Source organism: Thermobia domestica, chromosome 4 (genome assembly GCF_964235325.1).
Source record: "Thermobia domestica chromosome 4, izTheDome1.hap1.1, whole genome shotgun sequence".
Classification (NCBI taxonomy): Eukaryota; Metazoa; Arthropoda; class Insecta; order Zygentoma; family Lepismatidae; genus Thermobia; species Thermobia domestica.
Genome location: NC_137457.1, coordinates 307,936,360 through 307,961,062, shown reverse-complemented (window position 1 = coordinate 307,961,062; position 24,703 = coordinate 307,936,360). Strand labels below are relative to the sequence as shown.

General features: G+C 38.8%; 1 protein-coding gene across 1 annotated transcript in view; it reads left to right on the top strand.

The window, feature by feature from the left end:
- LOC145684282 (uncharacterized) overlaps positions 1-24,703 on the top strand; it is a 494,924-nt gene that overhangs the window by 309,599 nt on the left and 160,622 nt on the right. The gene's annotated exons all lie outside the window — the stretch shown is intronic.

The window sequence follows — 24,703 nt, the reverse complement described above, 5'->3', positions numbered from 1 at the left end:
GAAGATCTGCAAGCAGCAATTTAGGCTAACAGTGCCAGACGTGTCAGGAACTGGGACTACAATTCAATATGAGTGAAGAAATCATTCGGCAGCACCTCCATCAACTGTGGAAACACTACAAGTTTGGTCGATGGATCCCACATGATTAAACTCCGGGCCAGAAGGCAACGCGAACAGACACCTATGTTTCTTTGTCGTCTCGTCTGAGGAAGGAGCCATTTCTGGACAGGGTGTTGACATGTGATGATAAGTGGGACCTGTGCGAAGCTCCACGGTGCCGCCATCATTGGTTAGCATCCATGAACCAGTTTCAAAACAGTCGAAACCAGCACTGCACCAGAAGAAAGTTCTCTTGTGTGTTGAGTGGAGTGCTCGCTGCATCGTGCATCTTAAACTGCTACCAGTTGGTCAGAGCATCAATGCAACTGTGTACTGTCAGCAGTTAAGCCGTGTCCAAGGAAAACTCAAAGATGTGGAGCCAGCAGTTCTGAATCACGAACGGGTCCTCCTGTTACAGGATAACGCTAAGCCCCACGTGGTAAGGATGACCAGGGACACCATTCTACGCCTTGAATGGGGAACACTATTGCATCGGCTATACTCCCCGGACACTGCACCGTACGATTATCACCTGTTCCATCCCTTGGACAGTCACCTTAGAGGATGCCAGTTCAAATCCCTAGTAGAGATACAAAATTCACTTGATATCTTCTTCGCTTCACGCTCCACGAAGTTCTACCGCGATGGAATCCATGGTCTCCCAGAACGTTGGCAGAAGATCGTTGATGCTAATGGGGACTACCTTTAATCTTCCAGGTAGTCTTCGTCAGAGGTAATACATCGATGTTCGAAGGTGGTGGGTGAAAAAGCGATATAACTTTCTTGGTAACCTTTATAGATAGGTTGTGTGTCCAAGGGCTTAAATTGAAATAGTTATACACAAAGGTATAATGTTTGGTCCGGTTCAGTAGTTCTTGATGAAACATAATAAAAACTACCTGGAACATAATTTATGGAGAAAAAGCAATAATAATAATAATAATAATAATAATAATAATAATAATAATAATAATAATAATAATAATAATAATAATAATAAGCTAAATACCAGTGTTTTTACTTTTCCGGAAGGAAACAAAAATTTTCCTATTTTTCAGGTCTCAAAAAACGCTAACTTCAACACATGTTTTTTTTTGCTTGTTTTATACATTGTAGCTGGCCCCTCTTCAAAAACGAAGAGCCCCTCCTACTTAAACCTGCTGGTTACACCCCTGATCTCTTCAAAAAAGTAGCCTTACTTTTGCCTTCGAAAAATATTAATCATATATACAGGTATTTTAAAAATAGCTTACACGGGAACCTGCGGCCGCTTTGTACGTCATGGCGGTCACTGGTGTCCTTATCAAAGAAAATGCCATCGGACGAACACCGTTACAAATAAATAACAATTAAATATATTTTAGTTCTTCCCAAGCAAGCTAAACAATGTCCTAGGTAGAGAAGAAAGTAAAATTGATAGTGATGGCGACTCGTAAGTGAAAGATATAATGGTTTGCACTTGCCACACTTAACATAGTGTATAAATTATAATACACTATATACCTATTGGTAGAAGTACTCGGTTTAGCACGAGAAGAATAATGTTTATGTAAAATCTTTAAAAGTACAAAATGCATAAAAATATATAACTTTGAATAACGCCTTCGGCATTGCTTTTGTATTACAGTAGTGCAATCTGATATAAATTACATACACCAATATGAAAGTTAAGTTTTGAAATAAAATAGCAAAGATAATAACATGTATTTTTGTATATAATTTGCAATGTTTGTAGAAACTTGCAAACATAATTATTAACAGATAGTAAGAAAGGTGTAAGTTTCATCAAGGTGAAGGCACCGAAGGGAGGGGGCGCAAGCGACGCCGAAATATTTGTCGCCTAAGGTCTCGAAATGTCTACGTCCTTGGGCACACAAGTATCTAAACGTTTAAAGTTTGTTAGCAGTCCACACAAGGAAATTACACAGAAATAAGTAAGAAGTAAGCAAGAGTAGATGTACAGTCAGAAACAATATTAAGTATAGGTTGGACCTATTATTTCTTATACCTCCACCTTTACTTATTATTGTTTCCGACTGTACACGAAAGATCACAATACGGTACTTACCGTAAATTGATGCATGAAGATGCTTTAGCTGTTATTTGATGTTGCTGATTCAGGAGTTTCTTCACTACTCCATGGTCCAAGAGTTAAAAAAAAAAAAAAAAAAAAAAAACTCTTTTCATGTTAGTTTTACATACCTATCTTGACTCCCTTTTTCTCATTATTGTGAAACAACGCGCTATTTGAATCACTTGAAACGAAAAGAAGAGAATTTATACTCTCCAACTTTCTGCACTCATTTTCCTTCAGGGAAGAGATTTTTATTGGTCCATCCTCTTAGCACGGAATTCCGATTTACTTTAATTTCTGCATAGGTAGATACATTGGCGAAACTCCGGGGGGATAAGTCCCCTCCAATCTTGGAACTGAGGGGGACTGTCCCCCCAATAATTCGATTTGAAATGTGTTTTGGGGAAAATATGATTATTTGTGCCCGATTACAACAAAGGAAAGTGAGAAGAAATTTATGTCCTCTCAGAATAGCCTCAAATCTGCCCCTGCAGGTCTCCCAATGTTGAAGACAATTAGTGATGCGCACGAGACGAATCGAGACAGGAATTTCCTGACAAAATACGAGTAAAGACACGGCTCTTCCAATAGAAAAATATACGTTTTTCGAGTCGAGACATCACTTTGACAGAACATTTTCGAGACGAGACAGCCACAAATCTTGTCTCCTGCGCATCCCTAAAGACAATTCTAGTTTTCTGATACTCCACAGCATTGTTTTTCAACTTCATAAACATTTTAAACATCTTAAAAAATTGCTAACGGTCTTATCCGTCACTTCCCCCCCTATGTTGAATACAGATTTGCGTCGCTGGGTAGATAACCGAATGTTTCCCCTGGTAGGTGGCAATTTATCATTGTTACTTTCTCAAATTTATCTCACTTTTATAGCTTCGTTAGTAAAGTTGATCAAACGTTAAAAATTGTTGATCATACCTGATCAAACGAAGATTAAACGATTGGCATAAGAAAAGATAGAATCGGAGGTGAAATGGGACTGGCCCCCAATTTTGTAACCCTTATATCTCTGTTAGTATACTTCATCAAACGTTGAAAATTGTTGATCGAAGCTGATCAAATGATCATCAAACGATTGGCGACGAAAAATTTCGAATCGGAAGTGAAGGGCTAGTGTGTAATTAGCCCCAACCTACTAAAAAAAAAGCTTATATTTATTCTAGTAACGCTCATTAAACGTTAAAAATTGTTGATCATACCTGATCAAACGATGATCAAACGATTACCATAACAAAAGATCGAATCGGAGGTGAAGGGAGGGCTGGCTCCCCATCTTGTAACCCTAAAATCTCTGTTAGTATACTTGATCAAACGTTGGGAATTGTTGATCAAACCTGATCAAACGATGGTCAAACGATTGGCGTCGAAATATTTCGAGTCGCAGGTGAAGGAGGGGCTAGAGTGTAGTTAGCCCCCCTACTAAAAGTAGCTTATATTTACCTTAGTAACACTGATCAAACGTTGAAAACTGTTGATCAAATCTGATCAAACGATGATCAAACGATTGACATAAAAAATTTCGAATCTGACGTGAAGGGGGGGCTAGCGTGTAGTTAGCCCCCCCTACTAAATATCGCTTATATTTCTGTTAATAAAGCTGATCAAACGTTAAAAATTGTTGATCATACCTGATCAAACGATGATCAAACGATTGACATAAGAAAAAGTCGAATCGGAGGTGAAGGGGGGGCTGGCCCCCCATTTTGGAACCCTTATATCTCTGTTACTAAAGTTGATCAAACGTTGAAAATTGTTGATCAAACCTGATCAAACGATGATCAAACGATTGACATCAAAAAATTTCGAATCTGACGTGAAGGGGGGGCGGGCTAGCGTGTAGTTAGCCCCCCTACTAATTATCGCTTATATCTCTGTTACTAAAGCTGATCAAACGTTAAAAATTGTTGATCATACCTGATCAAACGATGATCAAACGATTGACATAAGAAAAAGTTGAATCGGAGGTGAAGGGGGGGCTGGCCCCCCATTTTGGAACCCTTATATCTCTGTTACTAAAGTTGATCAAACGTTGAAAATTGTTGATCAAACCTGATCAAACGATGATCAAACGATTGACATAAAAAAATTTCGAATCTGACGTGAAGGGGGGGCTAGCGTGTAGTTAGCCCCCCCTACTAAATATCGCTTATATTTTTGTTAGTAAAGCTGATCAAACGTTAAAAATTGTTGATCATACCTGATCAAACGATGATCAAACGATTGACATAAGAAAAAGTTGAATCGGAGGTGAAGGGGGGGCTGGCCCCCCATTTTGGAACCCTTATATCTCTGTTACTAAAGTTGATCAAACGTTGAAAATTGTTGATCAAACCTGATCAAACGATGATCAAACGATTGACATCAAAAAATTCGAATCTGACGTGAAGGGGGGGCTAGCGTGTAGTTAGCCCCCCCTACTAAATATCGCTTATATTTCTGTTAATAACGCTGATCAAACGTTAAAAATTGTTGATCATACCTGATCAAACGATGATCAAACGATTGACATAAGAAAAAGTTGAATCGGAGGTGAAGGGGGGGCTGGCCCCCCATTTTGGAACCCTTATATCTCTGTTACTAAAGTTGATCAAACGTTGAAAATTGTTGATCAAACCTGATCAAACGATGATCAAACGATTGACATCAAAAAATTTCGAATCTGACGTGAAGGGGGGGCTAGCGTGTAGTTAGCCCCCCCTACTAATTATCGCTTATATCTCTGTTACTAAAGTTGATCAAACGTTAAAAATTGTTGATCATACCTGATCAAACGATGATCAAACGATTGACATAAGAAAAAGTTGAATCGGAGGTGAAGGGGGGGCTGGCCCCCCATTTTGGAACCCTTATATCTCTGTTACTAAAGTTGATCAAACGTTGAAAATTGTTGATCAAACCTGATCAAACGATGATCAAACGATTGACATCAAAAAATTTCGAATCTGACGTGAAGGGGGGGCTAGCGTGTAGTTAGCCCCCCCTACTAAATATCGCTTATATTTCTGTTAGTAAAGCTGATCAAACGTTAAAAATTGTTGATCATACCTGATCAAACGATGATCAAACGATTGACATAAAAATAATTTTAAATTTAGCATGAGGGGGGGCTAACTGCACGCAGGTCAAAGTTTGCATAATGGATAGATAAGTTTTGTTTATCAGTCTTATGAGGTTTAGGACTAATCCCAGCTGGTTAAAACTAATGTGAAATATTTCCAGAGAGCCAAAATTGTTTCCGCGGCCTATAGGCTGAGAGACAAAGTATTCTTGTCGTCTATAGTTCATACAAATGAGTAAAATAAAGTACATTTTGTTCTAAATACGTAACGCTACGAATCGTAGTCATAACAATCGTATGCATAATAATTCATAACGTTAGAAAAAACACATATGAACATAATCGTGGAATTACAATTCATGCGTTTAGCTCAGCTGTCACGTGCGTTCGGTTTCGTGTATGCTGTTGTTGTTGTGTTCCGTGTGCAGTCTAATAAAAAGAATGACTGCGAGGTTATTGTGTGTTATGCATAATGTTGCGTTTGAACGTTTTGTGCTTATTGTGCCTTCCTGCTTTTATTTACATTTTCTTCTTTCCTTGCAGGTGGGTGCAATGGAAAACTGTTTTGGAATAACAACAAAAGGTTGGTTCGTTGGTCACTGTGCCAGGTATTTTCCCTTTATCAAAATATTTCTAGTTTTTTTTTATTATTTTATTTTATTACACATGTCTATATAATACTTGTTAAATTTTTATGAGTACATAGTTCCCGTTCTGTTTGTTTGCAAATTGATAATTGTCCCGCTTGTAGCGTTGCCAATACAATGGAGTACAATATCGCATTACATGCTATCTTGTTTACATGTTCACACCGTTGAGCGACTTTTTTTTCTTTCAGCTTTTTTAGGCTATTCAGACACGATCATATTTTCAAACTTAGCAAGTAAAATACAGTAAAGCATCGATTATACGCGAGTGCCACGACTTTTTAAAATCCTGCTGCAGCTTTTTTTTTTTTTTTTTTTTTTTAACAAGGATGTTATAAAAAATATAATTTGGCCATATGTATCTTCATCCTTTGAACTTAATGGTCAGAAAACAACCGAGCATCGGCACGTCTAATTGGCTACTTTCGTTTCCGCCAAAATTTTTGGTTCAAAACATTGCGGTGGTATTGGGCGGAGTAGGGGTGGCGAAACAGTGACGTAATATTGTGCTTCAAGATTTTGTTGTAAGGGCAGATCCCAAGGATGTTATAAAATAGAGAATCTGCCCTTACAACAAAATCTTAAAGCCATACGTCACAGTTTCGCCACCCCTACTCTGCCCAATAAGATCTGGATGTTTTGAGCCAACAATCATGATGGAAACGAAAGTAGCCAATCAGACGAAGGCGGAAACGCGAGTAGCCAATCAGACGTGTCGATGCTCGGATGTTTTTTGGCTTCATTGATTTAATAGGATGAAGATACATAAGGGCAGATCCTCTATTTTATAACATCCTTGGCAGATCCTCTATGTTATTACATCCCTGCTTTTAACGCTTTTAACCCTGCGACGAGAACGAAGAAGAATAAAGTAAAAATGAAGAAAAGAAGGCGACCGCATAGATGACACACGAAACTGCTTTGCAGCACGTAGACGGATTGCTTCAATTTTTTAGAAGAATAAGACAACGGCACACATCTGGCAGAAAAAACTTATTTTAAGAGTCTGTCTTACTAATAATAATACAAAATTTACCATTTTTCTTTTGCTAGTTTTTCGTAAGTAAAAGGAGATAATGAAATGTAATTTACCACAATCATAGATAATGTTATTCTAAAACAGAAAATATCAACCCGAAGAATTTTCAGTCCATAGAAATTATAGTCTTGCCAGAATAACATTTTCCCCAAAATCTAAGTTAAGGCAGCGACTAGAGGAACATACTCAACTTCATTTGATTACGTATCATGTTGTTTTGGTATCCTGTGGACTACTTTTTTTTTAATAACATTATTTAATTTTAATAACTGTATGTTAAAACTATTTTGTTTATTACGAACTAACTACAACTATTATTTAAAAAGTTCTCAGGATTCCAAGACAACATGATACGTAAATGCAGATGAGTTCGTTCATCTAGTCGCTGCTTTAACTTAGATTTTTGGAGAAATGTTTTTTTTTTCTGGCAAGACTGTAATTTCTATGGATGGGCAACACTGAAAATTCTTCGGGTTGATATTTTCTGTTCTAGAATAACATTATCTATGATTGTGGTAAATTACATTTCATTATCTCCTTTTACTTACGAAAAACTAGCAAAAGGAAAATGGTAAATTTTGTATTATTTTTAGTAAGTCAGGCTTTTAAGAGAAGCACAATCTAGAATAAAGAAAATGTTTCCAAAGCAAGAAGCAGAAATAACATAGTTTTTTTTTTTTTTTGTTTTGTTTGTTTGTTACAAAAATCGTAACAACACTTTATGTTCACAGTACAGTATTGTTTTTTGTTTACTGTTCTTTATTTTAGTTATTTAGACGTAGAGCAAATGTTTCTGCTGTACTGTACATACAGTATTTTAAAAGTTTTATTATGTTTTTTGTTTAATAAAACATAGTTTTAAATCTGAAATTTTTTTCGTGTTTGCACCTCATTTTTAGTCCTTTTTCGGGTTATCCGCGATGCCCTTCCTATCCAATTCCACGGATAATCGGGACTTTACTGTATGTTTTTTTTTTAAAAAAAAAGAAGAAAAGGAAAGAAGACAAGTTTCTGTTTAAAAATCGTTTAAGTAACATATGCCATTAGTTATTTGTACAAGAGTATTAGCGGTTAACGATGCCACTCTAATCTAAACCCGAAATTTAATGGAATCAGGCGCGCACCTAGACATTTTTGTTAGGAGTGGTTCAAAGTTTGCGGAGGTCCAATTATACAAGACAGTGCGTTTATATAGTATGGAACGGGCGTTATTCTACAGCCGAAAAGGTGGGCACGGTGGCTTAGTGGTAGAGCGCTTACCTCTGGTGTGTGAGGTCCCTGGTTCGATCTCCGGCAAAGTAAGTTTGTGGTGGACAACATCGTGTCTGTGGGTTTTTGTCGGGGTACTCCCGTTTCCTCGCACATTATCATTCTCCCAATTCTTCCATCATTCACTTGCCTTAAGAGTCTGTATCACTGTGAAATTTAAATACCGCTAATTTTACAGTAATTTTGTGATATCTTCAAATAGATAAAAGATAATCGAAAAGTGGATCAAGACCTCCGTAAACGATGTTATTTTACATGAGGTACCGTTATCACGAGTCACGTAGTAGCTTTTAGTTTACTGTTATGTAGAAACGCGAAAATAAATGCCGATTTTCTAAATGGCTGAAAATCGAAAGCAGATAAATGAGTCGTGATAACGGTATCTCACGCAAAATAATACTGTCTAGGGAGGTCTTGTTCCACTTTTTGATTATCTTTTATCTATTTGAAGATATTACATAATTACTGTAAAATTAGCGGTATTTAAATTTCGCAGTGATGAGGTCTCTTAATCACCCGTCTGCTTTAGCCTAAAGGGCATAATCGTGGGACGTTAAACGGAAAGATTTCATTTTTTACAGCCGAAAAGTGCTGCCACCTATATTCTCAGGTAATCTGATAAAACTACGTTGCTTTTATCAGAAGAGAAATAATACAGATGCTGAGTAAAATCAAATCTTTAGTTTACAGCAAGCATTTCTCTGCTACATATAGTTTTATTATGTTCAAATGTGTGTCGAGTTACGAAATTTGATGGGTTCCGGATTCACTAGACTCCTGTATGGGTGCGCCTCTGTCGGAAAACAAAGGCTTTACACAGGAAAATATTTCACACAATTAACCAAGCTAGGCAAGATCTTATCTAGTTGTCAGGTCACATACAATATCAAGAGTTTTATTTATTTATTTGTTTTGCGAGCAGTCCCAGGTTCGATTCCCGGTGAGGACATTTGGTCGAAAAAGTGTAAAAGCTTTTTCAGACCAACCACCCTGAGTGAGTTTTTTCTGGGTTTTCCTCATTCACACCAGATGAATGTCGGGATGATATCTAACATATAGGTCATCAGATCGTTTCCTTCCTTCCCTTTTCTGGGATAGTGTGATCGCTGAGGGACATCATCCGTCATACGTGTCGGGCTAACATGGCCATAGATGCCGAAAGCCCAGAAATCTAATTCCTAATCCTAGTGACGGCCTAACATGGCCATAGATGCCGAAGTCCAGAAATCGAATTCCTAATCCTAATCCTAGTGACGGGCTAACAGCCATAGATGTCGAGAGCCCAGAAATCTAATTCCTAATCCTAATCCTAGTGTAGGGCTAACATAGCCATAGATGCCTAAAGTCCAGAAATCTAATTCCTAATCCTAGTGACGGGCTAACATGGCCATAGATGTCGAGAGCCCAGAAATCTAATTCCTAATCCTAATCCTAGTGCCGGGCTAACATGGCCATAGATGTCGAGAGCCCAGAAATCTAATTCCTAATCCTAATCCTAGTGTAGGGCTAATATAGCCATAGATGCCTAAAGTCCAGAAATCTAATTCCTAATCCTAGTGACGGGCTAACATGGCCATAGATGCCGAAGTCCAGAAATCTAATTCCTAATCCTAGTGACGGGCTAACATGGCCATAGATGTCGAGAGCCCAGAAATCTAATTCTTAATCCTAATCCTAGTGTAGGGCTAACATAGCCATAGATGCCTAAAGTCCAGAAATCTAATTCCTAATCCTAGTGACGGGCTAACATGGCCATAGATGCCGAAGTCCAGAAATCTAATTCCTAATCCTAGTGTAGGGCTAACATGGCCATAGATGCCGAAAGCCCAGAAATCTAATTCCTAATCCTAGTAACGGCCTAACATGGCCATAGATGCCGAAAGCCCAGAAATCTAATTCCTAATCCTAGTGACGGCCTAACATGGCCATAGATGCCGAAGACCAGAAATCTAATTCCTAATCCTAATCCTAGTGACGGGCTAACATAGCCATAGATGTCGAGAGCCCAGAAATCTAATTCCTAATCCTAATCCTAGTGTAGGGCTAACATAGCCATAGATGCCTAAAGTCCAGAAATCTAATTCCTAATCCTAGTGACGGGCTAACATGGCCATAGATGTCGAGAGCCCAGAAATCTAATTCCTAATCCTAATCCTAGTGTAGGGCTAACATAGCCATAGATGCCTAAAGTCCAGAAATCTAATTCCTAATCCTAGTGACGGGCTAACATGGCCATAGATGCCGAAGTCCAGAAATCTAATTCCTAATCCTAGTGACGGGCTAACATGGCCATAGATGTCGAGAGCCCAGAAATCTAATTCCTAATCCTAATCCTAGTGACGGGCTAACATGGCCATAGATGTCGAGAGCCCAGAAATCTAATTCCTAATCCTAGTAACGGGCTAACATGGCCATAGATGTCGAGAGCCCAGAAATCTAATTCCTAATCCTAATCCTAGTGTAGGGCTAACATAGCCATAGATGCCTAAAGTCCAGAAATCTAATTCCTAATCCTAGTGACGGGCTAACATGGCCATAGATGCCGAAGTCCAGAAATCTAATTCCTAATCCTAGTGACGGGCTAACATGGCCATAGATGCCTAAAGTCCAGAAATCTAATTCCTAATCCTAGTGACGGGCTAACATGGCCATAGATGTCGAGAGCCCAGAAATCTAATTCCTAATCCTAATCCTAGTGACGGGCTAACATAGCCATAGATGTCGAGAGCCCAGAAATCTAATTCCTAATGCTAGTGGCGGGCTAACATAGCCATAGATGTCGAGAGCCCAGAAATCTTAATTCCTAATCCTAGTAACGGGCTAACATGTCCATAGATGTCGAGAGCCCAGAAATCTAATTCCTAATCCTAGTGACGGGCTAACATGGCCATAGATGTCGAGAGCCCAGAAATCTAATTCCTAATCCTAATCCTAGTGTAGGGCTAACATAGCCATAGATGCCTAAAGTCCAGAAATCTAATTCCTAATCCTAATCCTAGTGGCGGGCTAACATAGCCATAGATGTCGAGAGCCCAGAAATCTAATTCCTAATCCTAGTAACGGGCTAACATGTCCATAGATGTCGAGAGCCCAGAAATCTAATTCCTAATCCTAGTGACGGGCTAACATGGCCATAGATGCCGAAGACCAGAAATCGAATTCCTAATCCTAATCCTAGTGACGGGCTAACATAGCCATAGATGTCGAGAGCCCAGAAATCTAATTCCTAATCCTAATCCTAGTGTAGGGCTAACATAGCCATAGATGCCTAAAGTCCAGAAATCTAATTCCTAATCCTAGTGACGGGCTAACATGGCCATAGATGTCGAGAGCCCAGAAATCTAATTCCTGATCCTAATCCTAGTGTAGGGCTAACATAGCCATAGATGCCTAAAGTCCAGAAATCTAATTCCTAATCCTAGTGACGGGCTAACATGGCCATAGATGCCGAAGTCCGGAAATCTAATTCCTAATCCTAGTGACGGGCTAACATGGCCATAGATGTCGAGAGCCCAGAAATCTAATTCCTAATCCTAATCCTAGTGACGGGCTAACATGGCCATAGATGTCGAGAGCCCAGAAATCTAATTCCTAATCCTAATCCTAGTGTAGGGCTAACATAGCCATAGATGCCTAAAGTCCAGAAATCTAATTCCTAATCCTAGTGACGGGCTAACATGGCCATAGATGCCGAAGTCCAGAAATCTAATTCCTAATCCTAGTGACGGGCTAACATGGCCATAGATACCGAAGTCCAGAAATCTAATTCCTAATCCTAGTGACGGGCTAACATGGCCATAGATGTCGAGAGCCCAGAAATCTAATTCCTAATCCTAATCCTAGTGACGGGCTAACATGGCCATAGATGTCGAGAGCCCAGAAATCTAATTCCTAATCCTAATCCTAGTGACGGGCTAACATAGCCATAGATGTCGAGAGCCCAGAAATCTAATTCCTAATGCTAGTGGCGGGCTAACATAGCCATAGATGTCGAGAGCCCAGAAATCTTAATTCCTAATCCTAGTAACGGGCTAACATGTCCATAGATGTCGAGAGCCCAGAAATCTAATTCCTAATCCTAGTGACGGGCTAACATGGCCATAGATGTCGAGAGCCCAGAAATCTAATTCCTAATCCTAATCCTAGTGTAGGGCTAACATAGCCATAGATGCCTAAAGTCCAGAAATCTAATTCCTAATCCTAATCCTAGTGGCGGGTTAACATAGCCGTAGATGTCGAGAGCCCAGAAATCTAATTCCTAATCCTAGTAACGGGCTAACATGTCCATAGATGTCGAGAGCCCAGAAATCTAATTCCTAATCCTAGTGACGGGCTAACATGGCCATAGATGTCGAAAACCCAGAAATCTAATTCCTAATCCTAATCCTAGTGACAGGCTAACATGGCCATAGATGCCGAGAGCCGAGAAATCTAAATTCTAATCCTAATCCGTTAAAGGAAAATCAAAAGAAGGTGGAAATAAGGATAAAAGATTACATAGATATGAAATATACGAGAAGTTTTGCTCTTTCAAACAATAGTAGTGTATTAGGAAAACGTACGCTACATATAACTAGCACCGGAACATTATCAACTGACATTCTTTTAGTTTCTTTAGCGTTGAAACGCAATGAAATCTTTGTTTTACGTCCACGATTATGCCGGCTAGGCAAAAAGACACGTTAATGATGAGAAATGAATGAAATGGTGAAATGAAGAAAGTGGGAGGAAACGGGAGAAGTCCGAGGAAACCCAAGCACACGGTGTTTGTCCACCACAAAGTTCACTTGGCGGGGCTGGGATCGGACCCGGGACCCCAATCATCAGAGGTATTTGGCGTTGAACCTGTGTGTTTCTTATTAAATCTTAGATTGAGTTATTGAATCACAAACTGAATAAGAATGTGGAAGTTAAATCACATATGTAAGTCTACGGCTATTCGATGTGTTCGTAACTCGTTTTTATAGTTTATGCGTACGCTTGGAATACGCTGACCGTGTATTTAAATGTGAATGACCAATCACAATGTGCTGCGAACACGAAAGCAATAAAAACGCGCAGAATACGTCGGCTCGAGCGTATTTGGTGCTTTTGGGAACAATCGACCGCCTGAAAAATGTGTTGCCAGGCAAGGGGATTTTAGCAAGAAACAGCAGCTTGGAAGATGCTTTGTGCAGAGTATTGGAACTCTGCTATTATTAAGTATGTGCATTTATAAGAAAAGAAAATTCACAAAAATACAAGGAAGTTTCGAAAAATTAGATAATCACAGAAAAATCTGTATAACACAATAGAGTTAAATTACCTTACCTTACCTTACCTTACTACTTTGGCACTGAAGCTCTGCGTGGGTGTGGCCTCTTCCACTATCCACTCTTCCCGACCTTTACATTTTTCTTTCCATTCCCGAACTTTCAATTTTTTCCAAATGACTTTTTACTCCATGCAGCCATCTGGTTTTTGGCCTTACTTTTCTTCTATTGGAGTAAAGTTTTTCTTTCATTATTTTGTGTAGCATCCTATCTCGTTTCATTCTTATTACATGCCCTAGCCACCTTAGTCGATTCGATTTTATAAACCTGGCTATACCCTGATTCTTTATTAAGGCGCCTCATCCCGGCGAAATTAAAATACCGCTAATTTTACAGCAATTATGTGATATCTTCCAATAGATAAAAGATCATCGAAATGTGGAACAAGAGCACCGTAAACAATATCATTTTACATGAGATACCATTATCACGACTCACTTATCTGCTTTCGATTTCGAGCCATTTTGAAATTCGGCATTTATTTTCGCGTTTCTAAACAGCTGAAAACGGAAAGCCACTAGGTGACTTGTGATAACGGTACCTCATACAAAATAATATTGTCTAGGGCGTTCTTGTTCCACCTTTCGATTATCTTTTATCTATCAAGATATCACGTAATTACTGTAAAATTAGCGGTATTTTAATTTCGCCGGGATGAGGCCTCTTATGTCTTTTATCTCTTAGTTAGTTGTTATTCTCCAGGTTTCTTGTTCTTTTAATTGGTCCGTAAATTTCCGTTACGATAATAAGGTTACATAGACCTGGAAACTCTAACTGGCTCACAGTATGATTTATAACTCTGGGGAAAGTACTTAGTAGCCACCTAGGTCGCGTTCGCTGTGGGTTGGGTGGGTAACGCATGGGAAATGCATCCTCGTATAGCCATACTCTAAATCTTCCCTTCAAGTATCTCGTCTCACCTGTTCATTAGAACTGATAAGCTTTTTTTCTGAATTAATTTTATTAATGCACGTCATTTGTACGTCATTTGCGTCAAAAGTCTTTATTAAAGTTGTGCGCAAAGTCTCGTCTGTTCGAATCCAGTTGGTTGATCGACCGAGGGCAACTTTTTCCAAGAAAGAGATCCGGGCGATCGTCAGAACCAGGTTACTTACTTACTTACTTGCTTGCCTAGGAGAGGAGGAAAAAAATAAATAAAAAGACGAATCCTTTTGAAATAATTTCCAGAAAGCCACCCGCCAGAGCAAATTGATTTTCCGCGAAATGTGTTTCTTGCAAATGTTTAGTCTTTCGTTTTTCCTCTAGGGACGCAGTGTTAAGCGTACAGAGATAGAATTCCAAGTATAATATGTGGTTATAAAGGTCAAATCAACGTTTTCAGATATTAGTGGCCACGTGAGAAATACCATGGAAATTTCAGTGGTTCCCCTCTTGGTTAAAAATATTGCAAATAAATAAATAAATAAAATATACGCAAGGGCCAGCCAATTTACAAAGTAATAAAATCAAAGCTTATTATATCTTCCTATTTCCATTAAAATATGGTCAATTTAAACATCGTCATAATGGCTTAGCTCGGGATTCGAACATATATCCTTCTGCTGACGAAGCAAGATTTCTTTCGTCTATGTTGGGGCCGTGGTGGCTCAGTGGTAGAGCGTTCACCTCTGGTTCATGGGGTCCTTGGTTCGATCCCAGCTCGCGCCAAGTGAATTTTGTGGTGGACAAATACCGTGTGCGTGGATTTTCTCGGAATTCTTACGTTTCTTCCCACTTTCTTCATTCCACCGTTTTCGTCATTTCTCATTATCATCATCATCGTCTCCTTTAGCTTAATCTGCATAATCGTGGGACGTAAAACTTGAAGATTTCATTTCTTTTTCGTGTATGGTCTCATAGCACTGAGGGTATGTGGGGTGGTTCGCAAAGGTTATCTCCAAACTTTAGCTGAAACTTCTCTGAGAACAGGCAACGAAAATATACATCAATAAATACGTGAACCGTACAAATCTAAAAATATACAGGGTGTACAGTAGATGACAGGATATCCATCGTGGAGGAAGTATGATGGTCATAGTTCAGATTATGGTCGTTGTGAACACTTCTTCTAATAACATTGCGCCCAGTGTGGAATCATGTTCCTGCCTCCTCTCGAGAAACGTGTGTTTTTTTCCAAAGGTTGCAGTATAGTTGTGTCGCTGTAGGAACCGTCCACCAAAGGTTGCATTATAGTTGTGTCGCTGTATAAACCGTCCACCAAAGGTTGCATTATAGTTGTGTCGCTGTATAAACCGTCCACCAAAGGTTGCATTATAGTTGTGTCGCTGTATAAACCGTCCACCAAAGGTTGCATTATAGTTGTGTCGCTGTATAAACCGTCCACCAAAGTTGCATTATAGTTGTGTCGCTGTATAAACCGTCCGCCAAAGGTTGCATTATAGTTGTGTCGCTGTATAATCCATCCACCAAAGGTTACATTATAGTTGTGTCGCTGTATGAACCGTCCACCAAAGCTTGCATTATAGTTGTGTCGCTGTATGAACCGTCCACCAAAGGTTGCATTATAGTCGTGTCGCTGTATGAACCGTTCTCCACTCACGCAACACTACCTTTCATAGCAGAAGAACAGTGCACCTGTCGTTGGCTGCTGATAACTACATGTGCTTGAAAGCATTCGGCTATTGTCACGTCTAGTAAACAAAGCGATGCACACAGGCGAATAAGCAAAAGTAGTACAACTGCAGCTGATTAGGAAGTTTAAGAATGTGCAGTAAATTGGAACACTGCATTAATTTCACATGTTGCCAAGTCACCTCGGGTAAATGTGAGGATGGGATTAGGTTGGGAGTAACATTGTCAGAACTTCAAATAGTGTTCTTATTCCTGGTTGCCATCATTCTACCTGTCCCCTTAACTACGCTTGTGGTATATTTATTATGGAAGAATATTGTCCAGTGATTTATGTATCTTTAAATGCTGATAAAGGTTCGTTGTGTTCGTGTAATCACTTTATCAATTTTCAAATTTTATATTATGAATCGTGTAACACTAAGGCTTAGGTGAACCATTGTTCTCATGAGACTTGGGAAAATTCTCGTCTCGACAAGGAGAGTAGAATTGTCATGTATCTGATCTTGTCTATATTTTTAAAGATATATTTCTTGTTTCTTCTTTTGAGGCAAGAGACGAGACGAGAAATTTCTTGTCTGGTCGGAACTAGGGATGGCCAGAACCGGTTCCGGAACCGGTTTTTCGGATCCAGGTCTGGAACCGGTTCTTCGGATCCAGGTCTAGAACCGGTTCTTCGGATCCAGGTCTGAAACCGGTTCTTCAGATCCAGAACTGGAACCGGTTCCGCTGGAACCGAAACTTTGTTACCATCCCTACGCTAAACGCAAGCTGCTGGCAAGCTGTGAACAGTATGCTAGATGAAATGGTGGAAGCGACAGGCAGGTGCCCAGGCGGCGGCAGCTTGTCTCATTTGGCTAAATAAACTGGGTAACTGGCAAACTCATTGGCTAAACAGGCAAACTGGTCAACTAATTTGGCTAAACACCCACTGGAAGACCAAAATTTTTTTCTGGGGGCACAAGCGGGTTTGGGCGAGGAAGGCACAAGCGCATGGTCCTCTTTGCATTATTTTTGAAGGTGAACTTTCTGCCTCCTTTACGGGTCTTTGGGGGCTTTCGGATCCAGGTCTGGAACCGGTTCGTAAGATCCGGTTCTGGAACCGGCTTTTCAGAGCCATACCTGGAACCGGTTCGTAAGATCCGGTTCTGGAACCGGGTTTTCGGATCCAGGTCCGGAACCGGTTCCGAAAACCGGATCTCCGAGGACCGGTTCCGGCTGAACCGGAACTTTGTGGCCATCCCTAGTCGGAACACAATCTGCAGTGTATGACATGTTTTGTTGTATCCCGGAAAGTATGCGATATTATTTGTATGTTGATACATGCTTTTTAGTTGTCTGTCCTTGATGGCACAACGTACTGAAGTATGGACATATCTTCGGGGAACACCCTGTATAATATTTTGACGAAGAGTGAAATTTAAAGTAAGATCTACACATTTTATACTTTAAATGAGTATTGAAAGAAGTTCTTCCACCCTCAAGGGGAGAGCGTTTACCGTTTAGCTGTAACATGTTTTTAGAATAAAAAAAAAAAAAAAAACGGATTTCTTCATTTAGCATATATGCGAAGTTAATTTATTCAAGTTTTATGAACATAAACACGTCACAAAGGCATTATTGTTTGTTTGTTTTGTTAAAACCATCAGATCTGATGTATTCCTTTGGATGCAACCTGTGTTACAGCAGCTGTGTGAAATGCAATGCATTCTATCTCCTCTCTCTCTCCAAAGCAAGCAATGTCTTTGCGTATCCTCTCCCCCTCCGCATCCCCTTCCCCGTTGGTTGCCGTGGGGTCGATGGGAAATCGATAATCTGCTGTGATCGTCGACCCTGGCTGGAAAACGTAAACACTTGTCTCGGTCTCATTACACTTGCTCTTGAATGACACAAAGCGTTCTTTGGACTGCGTCGGGTGCAGCCACGGAAACTTGGCGACGCACAAAAGTTATGTTCAGATCGATTCATTTGTTTGGGGTCGTTTGAGGAGGACTAGGACTTGCTGACATTTCTATAAAATAACTATTTTATAGCTGAATAATTAACGCGTATCCTTTTGAATCTCACGGTCCTGGGTTCTATTGCCACTACCTGCCCAGATATTTTGGTGTTGACTCCGCATCGTGAGGAAGTTGGGGAGCTACCTAAAGAGGTAGCGAACTCTGGTCAAGAAAGCAAGAAATAAATGGCGATGGGAGGCTGACTTGACCACATATTAGCTGACTAAAAGAAGTCTCGCCGGCTGTAACCCTTTGTTGACTGCACATACAGTAAGAAAATATAGTACAAAAATATGCGAACTCGATCCCTAACATAATCATAATTATCATCGTTGGCAGTGTTGATCAAACCGCGACCCGCGAATAAAACTTTGTTTTATGTGCCCTGCAAATAAAACTTTAAAATACATGATTTCATATCATTGCGGACACTTGGGGCCGCGGTGGCTCAGTGGTAGAGTATTCACCTCTGGTGCGTGTGGTTCCTGATTCGATCCCAGCTCGCGCCAAGTGGGCTTTGTGGTGGACAAACACCGTGTGCGTGGCTTGTCTCGGGATTCTCCCGTTTCCTTCCACTTTCTTCATTCTATCATTGCATTCATTTCTCATCATCGTCGTCTCCTTTAGCCCGCACGGCATAATCGTGGAACGTAAAACTTAGAGATCTCATTTAACTTTTTTTTCTTTTTTTTTTCAGGAACAGTTCAGAAATTCAGGGGAACTGCTACTTCCTTCTTTGCTCCCCATTGCGGACGGCCATGACTTTTACACGCACTAATGTTAATGCTTTTTAAAACATTCTTTAATGTGTATAGTTTTTTTTTCTTCACATAGGACAATTACATTAGCATCCATATTGGTGGTTTAATGTTTGATCCCATGTTAAATATTTCGACATATTCAACGCTAAACGATATCAAGTTTGTGGAAGGCTGCTTTCACATAAATTTGATTACATACAACTTTATTTATATATAACCCATCGACATGCAAATAATATTGTTTTATTTTTGCTAAACTACGCAGTCACAGCGAGCGTTTACTCCCACGTCTGGAGTAAAGAAAAGCAGTTGAAACCATTTTCAAATAACGATTACGATTTAAACTTCTCCTATCAACACAATAAGTTACCATTCAGTTTCAGACCAAGGGTAGAGCTTATCTTTTCCTGATGTCACATTCCTTTGGGTTTGTTTGTGGTTTCAGACAGAGAGGAAAGGGGACGCTGTTCTTTCACAAGTTCAAACACTTCGCTTCATTTTCGTTTTCATAAACAATTCATCTGTTTCATGTGTTCTCCAACGTCCAGGGCTGGATTAAGATTCTTCATTCCGGCGAAGTTAAAATACCGCTAATTTCACAGTAGTTATGTGATATCTTCAAATAGATAAAAGATAATCGAAATGTGGAACAAGAGCGCCCTAGACAATATTATTTTACATGGGAAACCGTTATCACGACTCACTTATCTGCTTTCGATTTCGAGCCATTTTGAAAATCGGCATTTATTTTCGCGTTTCTAAACAGCTGAAAACGGAAAGCCGCTAGGTGACTTGTGATAACGGTACCTCATGCAGAATAATATTGTCTAGGGCGCTCTTGTTCCACATTTCAATTATCTTTTATCTATTTGAAGATATCACATAATTGCTGTAAAATTAGCGGTATTTTAATTTCGTCGGGATGAAGACTCTTAACCCATCTGGAGGCCCGGAACTAGACTTCACCTAATACATTTCTGTGGAAGTACAGAAGGAAAGTTAAGGAAATGTGTTTTATACTTTTGGTCATATTTTATTTTCTGATGATGATTGTATCTTCATGACTCTTTTTAGATAGCCACTTTTGAGGTTTTGATCAAAGTGGAGGCCCCTTAACCACCTGCAGACCCGGGGCTATAGCCCTTCCCCCTTTAATCCGGCCCTGCCAACGTCTAAAAAAACTTTTCGAAATCAGAACAACCTTTCCTTAATTCCGTTCGTTAAAGGACATTTCCGAAAAAGGATTTAGTTTTCTGTTTTCCGAAAGGTTTGCTTTTTTTCTCGATTTTATTTCGAATATTTTTTAACTTTTTCGTTATCGATAAATTCTTTTTATGATATAATACTTTCCTGGCTGTGTTCAGCATACTTTAATTTTGCGTAGGAGACCTGAGTTCGATTCCCACTGGAAGCTTATATGGTTCTGATCCCAGGTTAAGTTGTAGGTCCACGTCTCATGTAGCCTCGGTGCTGAACGGGTGAGGGGGTTAAACTCGAAATCAGTCACAAAAAAGTGTGGCTATCTCTAAAATCTAGTACAATATAGGGTATGTGGGCTGGAACCTACCTGTGGCTAGAACGCTCAGACTGTATATTAGCTTTGGTAGAAATTGCTTTATGGCTCTGCTTCGTGTATAGTCCCAAATAATCGAGGAAACACTTAACATGTACAATATGTGTGACTCATACGGTCGTCATAGCTATATAGATCGTCCACCGTTTGCCACGGCCCGTCTACGTTAACATTCAGTAACTTTGGTACTGTACATATATTTTAGTTCCTCACCCTCTGATGACTCATTGCCAGTAGGAGTTCTGTACTTGGCTGACATTTGTTGCGGCTGCGAGGACCAACGAGGCAATATGCCAGAAAATTTTTGTTCGAAGCCAAATGATCTATCTTTTTACACGGTTCCATTACATTACAAGTACAGATATCTCACACTTTTGTGGCTTAACACCTAACAATTTGATTTTCTACTACAGAGCATTTATATACAAAGCCAAGTATATCTCGAATTTGTGCGTGTTACTTGAGAATAGTCCTTAGGATGCCACAATACTGTAATTTGCATTATAGGAGATGTGCACAACAGAGTTTTGTTTCATCTTTTGTGAAATTACAGTAGACTACCAAACTTTTGCGCACTCAATACTGAAACCGGAAGTAGTAGAGCTATAGTCAGGAACCATGACTACTTTCCAGACGATGTGCCACTTCATCAATAGTCACTAGTCTGTCTAACAGAACCATCCCAGACAGCATGTTTGCTTGCCGCAAGCTTGCCTGCCGCTTTTATTTGATTTTATTTCGCTTTGGCTTATACACAAAAGCTTATTTCTGCTTAGCGCAAGCCGTAGTGCGGGCAACCAACGCTTCGCTTGCGAGACGCTTTTCTTTAGATTGAAGTAAAAAGCCAGCGCGCGTTCGATTTTCAGTTGTTCACAAAATCCACGTGACGCTGACCTCCTTACTTTCGGCGATAAGGTAGTGTTTGCGTTGTTAGTGTCTTGTTAGCATTCAGCTTGAATAAAGGACAAACTTAATTATTTTTTTTAATTGTTCCGTCTAGTACTCTAGTACTCTAGTCCCACGTACCTATAATATCGCTCTTTATTTCCTCATATTTCGGTAACTATGAGGCATAACGAATTGTAGTATTTACGTATATAGCATAAATGTGAACATAGATGGCAGCAGATTTGAGACTACTTATTTCGCGAAAGAATACAGAACTGTTGCAGATATTTTAATATAAACTTCAAGTTTAACTTACAGTTTACTATAAACTTTATCTGAACGCTGCGTTTAAAGTATAAACATTTTTCTGCGTTTTTATATAAAAAGGTAGAAATTTCAAGTACTCGCCACTAATATAGCAACATATTAGATATTTGTAAGAAGCAACGGCGCGTTGCGTGTCACAACTAAACCGTAACAATTATGCTTATATTGATGTTTTGCAGAAGCGGATAGAGACTTTGGTGTTTTCATGGTTGTGCATATGCTCCAATAATTGGGGAGGTGAGGGGACAATATATTGTAGCATAGATTTAATCAGACGGTTAAATTATACTGATTTCATACTGTTTTATCTAAATTCGCTTAGTGCAAGATTCCATATAACTTCTTTGGATTGTGTTTCGCTTGCAATAAGCTTAATAAAGCTTGCCATTGATGAGAATACGCTTAAATTGGCTTGCGTTTGAGATAATTTGACTTGTGTGTAACTTGTGAAGACAAGCTTGCCCCAAGCCTTGCCCAGATGTAACTAACTAGCTTGCCACAAGCTTAAAGCAAGCTAATTGGCTTGCATAGTATAGCTTGCGGCAAGCTAATTTACCTTGCAACAGCAAGTTTGTGGCAACTTGCAGCAAGTTTAAATTGCTGTCTGGGATGTCACGTGCCCGTTCAGTGTTATCATTTGTAACCGTAGATGGTTGTCCGGCTCCTTCCTTGTGCGTAACACTTGTGCGACTATTTTTGAATTTTTCAATCCATTTGTTGACAGTCCGTTGCGGCAAGACACTGTTACCGTATTGTGCCAAGAGTCTTTGATGGATTGCGGCCTCTGATACACCTTCCGACCACTGTTTGTTGTTTCTCTTCGTTGTAGTGGAGCAGCCATGATCCATCGGAAACAAGATGAAGACAAATGGAGGAATTACGATCAAACTTTCATAGCATGACCACAACAGCATAACAATAAAATAAACGACGACAGAGGTCAGTATGAACGAGGGGCGGATCGCCGATCGGCGATCGCCCCCCCCCCCCAGAAGGAGAAACTCTTATTTTATATTCATAAATATAAACCTATCCCAGAGTTTGGAGTTCTTAGAAGTAGCTCTAAGTAGCAGTATTACAACCCACCGCCTCCCCAGAAATCCATCCTGGATCCACCCCTGGTATGAACAATGTAAAATAAGAGGAGTTATGCCAAAATTGCTGACAGTTTTTGACTGACCCTTGTACTCTGAGTTTTATGATTTTTTTTTTAATTTTACTTTTTTATTATTACAAAACAGTAAATTTTCATAACTAGAATAATTTTTCACATGCCCTTTTAATTCTATTCATTAAATTTTACATTAATTTTCATAAGTCGAAACAATTCTCATTGCATAAATAGTGCAAATTGTTGTTTTTAATTTCAGTTTCAATTTTAACAGCTACTTTTTTTTAATGACATTAAATCTAAACAATTTTATATCTGTAGGCTTAATTTTTAACTTCAATTAGTTATATATATATATATATATATATATATATATATATATATATATATATATATATATATATATATATATATATATTTTTTTTCAATTAATGTTTCCAAACTATGTTCGCACGACTGCATGGTTCATTTTTGCTTCTGCGGTACAATGACTCGATTTACGATAGAGTGAACGCTTACAAAATATGAATTTTCTTTAATTTTGCTCCTTTCTGTGTTTTCCTTTTAATGAAAATTAAAAAAAAAGAGAGAGAGAAAATACTTGTTGCGTGATTCACGTCATGCACAAGGCTGTCTGGCTTCAGAATTAAACTCACGCAACTTTTATATACAGGGTGGCCCAAAAGTAGGTATACAGTCCCGTACTGACCGGCTCATGGCATTTTATATAATTTACTTATTGTTATACATTATTGACAAGCACTGTCTTACAGTTTCTTTATCATTTGTTTTTAATCTCTTTTCACTCATACCTTAAGCTTGTAACAAGCAGAAGCAAATATACTAATTATCTTAATAAACTAAAATGTAATATTTTGTAGGACTGTATACTTACTTTTAAGCCACCCTGTATTTCTTGTCAGCTATATTTTTGTTCATAACCTATCTAGGAAAAAGAATGTCATTGGCAGGGTGGGAACTCGTTTCCAAATACAAATTGATAGAAATGTAAATAACCAGTTTGTATTAGTGCTGTTAAAATAATTAGAATACTTTCCCTCCCCCATTGTCCGAATTTTTGATTATTCGAAGAGTTTACCTTCCGTGATCTGAATCTTGATTATTCGAATAATTTTCTTTCCATTATCTGAATCTTGGTTGCTCGTATAATTTTCTTTCCATTTTCTGAATCTTGGTTACTCGTGTCATTTACTTTCGATTTTCTGAATCTTGGTTACTCGTATCATTTACTTCCTATTTTCTGAATCTTGGTTACTCGTATCATTTTCTTTCTATTACGTGAATCTTGGTTATTCGAATAATTTTCCTTCCATTATTTGAATCTTACTTATTCCAGTAATTTTCCTTCTATTATCTGAATCATGGTTACTCATATAGTTTTATTTCCATTATCTGAATCTTGGTTACTCGTATAATTTTCTTTCCATTATCTATGTGAATCTTGGTACTCGAATAATTTTCTTTCCATTGTCTGAATCTTGGTGGTTTGAATAATTTTCTTTCCAGTATCTGAATCTTAGTTACACGAATAATTTTCTTTCCATTATCTGAATCTTGGTTACTAAAATAATTTCTTCATTATCTGAATCTTGGTTACTACAATAATTTTCTTTCCATTATCTGAATCTTGGCTACTCGAATAATTTTCTTTCCATTATCTGAATCTTTGTTACTAGAATAATTTTCTTTCCATTATCTGAATCTTAGTTACTTGAATAATTTTCTTTCCCTTACCTGAATTTTGGTTGCTAGAATAATTTTCTTTCCATTGTTTGAATCTTGGCTACTCGAATAATTTCTTTCCATTATCTGAATCTTGGTTATTAGAATTTTTCTTTTTATTATCCGAATTTTGATCATTCGAATTTTTTTCCATTATCTGAATTTTGGTTATTAGAATTTTCTCTCCATTATTCG